Below are 6138 nucleotides of genomic sequence, written 5' to 3' on the forward strand. Positions count from 1 at the left end.
ATATATGAGTGACTATTTTCCAACAGCCTGGCAAACTAAAAGGGTTATCAAACTTGGGTTTTTGTTCATCTGATAGGTGAGAAACTCTGTCAGTAGAGTTTTCACTTCCATTTTTCTTGTTACGGGCAATATAACTGCTAATTATGCTACTCCTCATATCAGAGGGTAAGAGATCTGTCCTGCTTTTTAAATTTACCACTTATACTTTTAACTCAGCTTCCTCCTACTGCATCTAGGAACTTATTTCTTCAATTATTCCTTATTCCTCCAGCATCTTTAATATTCACCCACTGTTTCTTTTTACATTAAAATATTTATCCTCTATTTTTTGGCTAGGTATTATATAAACACATAATGTATAAAGGGCAAACCATGAAAAGTCTCCTTCATATGCTAAACCTGCACACCATCCACTCGTAGAGTGGGCTACCATTCTCAGTTTCTTATGTATTCCTTCAATCATATTCTGTATATATGGACGCATATATTTATATATTCAGTCTTATAGATACATTTAAATGGCAACATACTGTTCATAAAGTTAATGTAATGCTACTAGCTGCTGCAGTAACTAAACCCTGAAATCTCAGTAGTTTAACACAGTGAAAAGTTAGTTTGCACACACATAACAGTCCCATGTTTAGTGGGCAGCCTTCCTCATGTACTTCAGGAGCCCAAGTTCTGTTATGGTTCAGTGCTGTGGTCTTCACTTCAGCAGCAAATGGGGGAAATTAAGAGAAAGGAAAAGACATAACTGCTTATTAACTACCTTGCCCAGAAGTCACCAGATCACTCTGAACATATTCCCCTGGAAATAACCGTCACAGAGTCCTTCTAGCTGCAAGGGAGGCTGGGAAATTTAATCCCTGGACTGTCACTTACTGAACTTGACTCTATGAAAGGGTAGCATAAATCTTTGGAGAGTAGCTAACCATCTCTTGAACAAATATTCTTCACACTGTTTTACTCTATGGTATGTGTGTTTGCTTAATTTACCTAGCAATGTTTCCAATAGTTCATATAGGGCTGACCCATTTATTTATTTTTGCAATTTCTATTAATTTATTTTTGTTACAGATGTTTCTCTTCCCCCACCCAGACACCCTCCTCCCGCCCCCCTCCAGCCACCATCATTGTTGTCTATGTCCATTGGCTACACATACATGCATATAAGTTCTTTGGTTTATCTCATCCCTCCCTCCTGCCCCGCTCCTCTGAGGTTTGTAGGGCTGACCCATTTAAAAACTTTTTTATGAATATATTATTTTGAATTACTGTTTCAGTTTTCTTCAGATATATTCCCAGAAGTGGAATCGCTGGGTCATAAGGCAGTTCCATTTTTAATTTTTGAGGAACCTCCATACTGTTTCCAACTATGGCTGCACCAGTCTGCATTCCCACCAACAGTGCACAAGTGTTCGCTTTTCTCTACATCCTTGGCCAACACTTGTTTATTGATTTATTGATGATAGCCATTCTGATTGGTGTGAGGTGATATCTCATTGTGGTTTTAATTGACATTTCTCTGATGATTCACAATAAATTCAATAAAAATTTAAAAAATTGAAACTTTTTTTAACAGCTGCATAGTACAGATTTCTGTTTGAACCAGGCAGTCAAATCTTTCATGTAAGCAACATAACTTCAAATCTTTCATGTAAGCAACATAACTTCAATAAATATAGGTGTTCCTGCTATGACAGTTTTGAAACATCTGAGTTTCTGCAAAATCAGGCTGCTGAGAAAAATACTGTTGGGGAATTACCCTGAAGAAAGGGACCTTGCAGACTTGGAGACTAAACCAACTCCTCCTCCTCCTCTAGTCCTTGATGATCAGTCTTACAGCTTATAATAGCAGATTTTATCCTGTTTTGCAGCCTACAGAAGTAGGTATTATCCCCCTTTCCCACCCTCCTGCCTCTTCCTCCCCACACACATCCTTTCTTATTGTTTGTAGCAGAGGGCTTAGTAGAACTTGAGAGCTTTCTCAAGCCACTCTGCCCTTGTACAATGGGATGAAAGATCAGGGGAATTAAAAAACAAAAACAAACAAACAAAAAACCAACCAGGCCCTGGCCGGTTTGGCTCAGTGGTTAGAGCATTGGCCTGCGGTCTGGAGAGACCCGGGTTCAGTTCCCGCTAAGGGCATGTACCTCGGTTGCAGTCTATTCCCGGCCCTGGTTGGTTGTGTGGGTGGCAGCCACTCAATGGGTCTCTTTCACGTCGATGTTTCTCTCTCTCTCTCTCTCCCTCCCCCTCTCACTCTATCTGTACAAAAAAATGGAAAAAAATGTCCTCGGGTGAGGATAAAAAAAAAAAAAAACCAACCAGTAAAAGCTCTCAACCAATGACTGACCAGATTTAGTGTGAACCTACCCCTACATTTGAGTAGGATAAATCTTTAGTATCTATATTCGTTACCCATAATGTATGCATAGTACTCCCAATTTGAAATTGCATCCTTTATTGACAACTTATTTGTTCTTTCCCCCCCTACTCCTTTAGCAGTGTTTCTTGGGATCAATCCATAATAAAGTAGAATTCAAATCCTTGTCTTAGAGTCTTTTCTGGGAAACATAAACTAAGACATTCCTCTTCCCAGCTTCCAGCCTGTAGGTCCCTCAATAGTCAGGGTTGGTTGGGGGCTACCAGGCAATGTTCAAGCAGTAGTCATTATCAATGTTCTACATAGCACAGTACAAAACAACAACAAAAATGCTTGAAGCGACTTAGTGTAAAGCATTAACATGCTAGGGAAAATCACACTGCAATCACTATGACTTCTGTGTTATAATGACAATACTTCCCTATTTATGAATTACATCACAACTTATTTTTTCTTCATTTTATATGTACACACACATATATATTATTCATTTATTTATTTTTGTTACAGATGTTTCTCCTTTCCCCCTCAGACACCCTCCTCCCAATCTGGCCACCCCTCTCCCCCACCAAGCATTGTTGCCTATGTCCATTGGTTATGCATACATGCCTATAAGTTCTTTGGTTTGTCTCATCCCTCCCTTCTCAACCCCCTCCTCTGAGGTTTGTCAGTTTGAACTGTACTCTTTTCTATGTCTCTGGGTCTATTTTGTTCATCAGCTTATTGTGTTCATTATATTCTACAAATAAGTGAGATCACATGGTATTAGTCTTTCTCTGATTGGCTTATTTTGTTTAGCATAATCCTCTCCAGGTCTCTCCAGGTTGTCTCAAAGGATAAGAGATCTTTCTTTCTTACAGCTGCATAGTGTTCCATTGCAGCTGTTCCATTGCGGCTTTTTTATCCACTCATCTGTTGATGGACACTTGAACTATTTCCAGATCTTAGCTATTGTAAATAGTACTGCTATGAACACAGGGGTACATATACTCTTTCTGACTGGTGGTTCAGGCTTCTCAGGATATGTTCCTAGAAGTGGGATCACTAGGTCAAATGGCAGTTCCATTTTAACTTTTTGAGGAAACACCATAGTGTTTTCCATAGTGTCTGCATTCCCACCAGCAGTATACAAGAGACCCCTTTTCTCCACAAACTCACCAGCACTTGTTTGATGATTTGTTGATGGTGGCCATTCTGGCAGGTGTGAGGTGATACCTCATAATCATTTTAGTTTGCATCTCTCTGATGATTAGTGACATTGAGCATTTTTTCATATGTCTCTTGGCCATTTGTATGTCCTTTTTTGAGAGGTATCTATTAAGGTACTCTGCCCATTTTTTAATTGGGTTCTTTGTCTTCCTTTTGTTGAGTTGTATGAGTACTCTATATATTTTGGAAATTAACCCCTTATCTGATGTATCGTTGGCAATTATGCTCTCCTATATAGTGGGTTCCTTTCCATTTTCATCACAATTTCTTTAAATCATATTCTTATCTTGGACATTTATCTTGTTTCTATTCTTTTGGTCCTTATCAACAATGTTGCCAAAATTCTCTTGTACATAGAACCTTTCACATGTGGGTATGTCTTTCCTTGGGAAATTCCTAAAATTAGAATTACTGGGCCAGAAAGCATATGTACAATTTTGAGTACTACAAACAAATTGCTTTCTTACAGTTTTACCAACTTTGACTCCCATTTAGAAATGTATGAGAGTACCTCTTCCTCCTCACCACTTGACAACACTATCAGTATTTTTACTTTTGTCTATTTGATGGGTGAAAAATAGTATCTCAGTGTAATTTTAATTCAAAATTCTCTCTGAAGAAAAGTTGAGCAAATGTGCAGGATTTTTGGAGTTACTATATTTTCTTTTCATTATCTGCTATTGATATATTATATATTATTATTAAGTTTATCTTTTATCTGCAATATGGAATTATAAATACCTTTTCCCAGTTTATAGTTGGCCTTTTAATGCTGTTTATGATGGCTTTTTTTATCCTCACCCGAGGACATTTTTCCACTTTTGTTCAGATAGAGTGGGAGGGAAAGGGAAAGGGAGAGGGAGAGACAGAGACATTGACGTGAAGGGGACACATCGAGTGGCTACCTCCTGTATGACCCCAACCAGGGCTGAGAACAAATCGCAACCAAGGTAGGTGACCTTGACCGGAATCGAACCCGCAACTCATTAGTCTGTGGGCCGACACTCTAACTGCTGAGTCAAACCAGCCAGGCCTATGGTGTTTTTTTTTAACCATGGCATTTTTCTTTTATTTCAATTTAGTCAAATTAATACACCTTTTCCATTATAACTTTTGAGGTTTGTGTTCTACTTAGAAAGAACTTCTGATCTATGTGATAAAAAAATATTAATTCTCCCAGAGTTTTTTCTCGTACTATATGTTTTTATTTTTCATGATTAAATTTTGCTCCATCTAAAATTTTGATTGTAATGTGCGAGGTAAGAATCCAGTATTTTATGAGCATACATATGGCTAACCAGTTGTCACATCATCATTTATTATTAAATAATTCACTTTTCTCACACTAACTTAAAAGATAACCTTTATTAAACCTTTATTGTATGCTAAATTTACATTTGTATGCGAGTCTATTTCTGTACTTTTATTTTTTTGTTTGTTACTCCTCACCTGAGGATAGTTTTCCATTGATTGTTAGAAGGAAGGAAGGGAAGGAGGGGAAGAGAGAAACATCGATGCAAGAGAGACAAATCAATTGACTGCCTCCTGCATGACCCTGACTAGGCCAGGGATCAAACCCACAACTGAGGTATGTGCCCTTAACCAGAAATCGAACCCTTGACTCTTTGGGTCGACACTCTAACCACTGAGCAAATTGGCCAGGGCTATTTCTGTACTTTCTATTCAACCAACTGACCTGCTTGTCTATTCATGTTCTCTTACCACACTATTTAAACAAACATAGCTTTAATAATTTTATTTTATTTATTTATTTTATTTATTTATTTTTTTATCCTCACCAGAGGACATTTTTCCATTTTTTTTTTTTTTGTTCAGGTAGAGTGGGAGGGAGAGAGAGGAACAGAGAGAGAGAGAAACATCGATGTGAAAGGAACACATCGAGTGGCTGCCACCCGCACAACCGACCAGGGCCGGGGACAAACTGCAACCGAGGTACGCGCCCTTAGCGGGAACCGAACCCGGGTCTCTCAGGACCGCAGGCCGACGCTCTAACCGCTGAACCAAACCGGCCAGGGCAGCTTTAATAATTTTAACATGTGAGTGGGACAGCCTCTCCTCATCATGCTACTTTTAAAGAATTTCCTGATTATGTGAAAAATAAACAAGAGAGTCAACTTGGCCAATTCCAAAATTCACCTAGAAAAATATCTGTGTCTCTTACTATCTTCTTTAGGCTACTCTCTTTCTGTTCATTACATAAGTTCTACTTCCATCCTCTTCACTCTAAAATGTTAATCTCTTAAAAGCTTGATTTCATTCTCATTAAACAGAAAAAGGATAAAAAATCTCTTAACTGCTAAATTCAGTAGCCTTTCTCAGATCTCCTTTGCCTCTTTCTTTTTAAAAATTTTTTCCTTTATTTATTTTAGAGAGAGAGGAAGGGAGGAAGAGAGAGATAGAAACATTGATGAGAGAGAACAAACATCGATGAGAGAGAACATCGATTGGCCATGCCTCCTACTGGGGATCAGGCCCACAACCTGCTGACTGGGAACTAAACTGGCAACCTTTTGGTGCATGGG

Source organism: Molossus molossus, unplaced genomic scaffold (genome assembly GCF_014108415.1).
Source record: "Molossus molossus isolate mMolMol1 unplaced genomic scaffold, mMolMol1.p scaffold_m16_p_21, whole genome shotgun sequence".
NCBI lineage: Eukaryota > Metazoa > Chordata > Mammalia > Chiroptera > Molossidae > Molossus > Molossus molossus.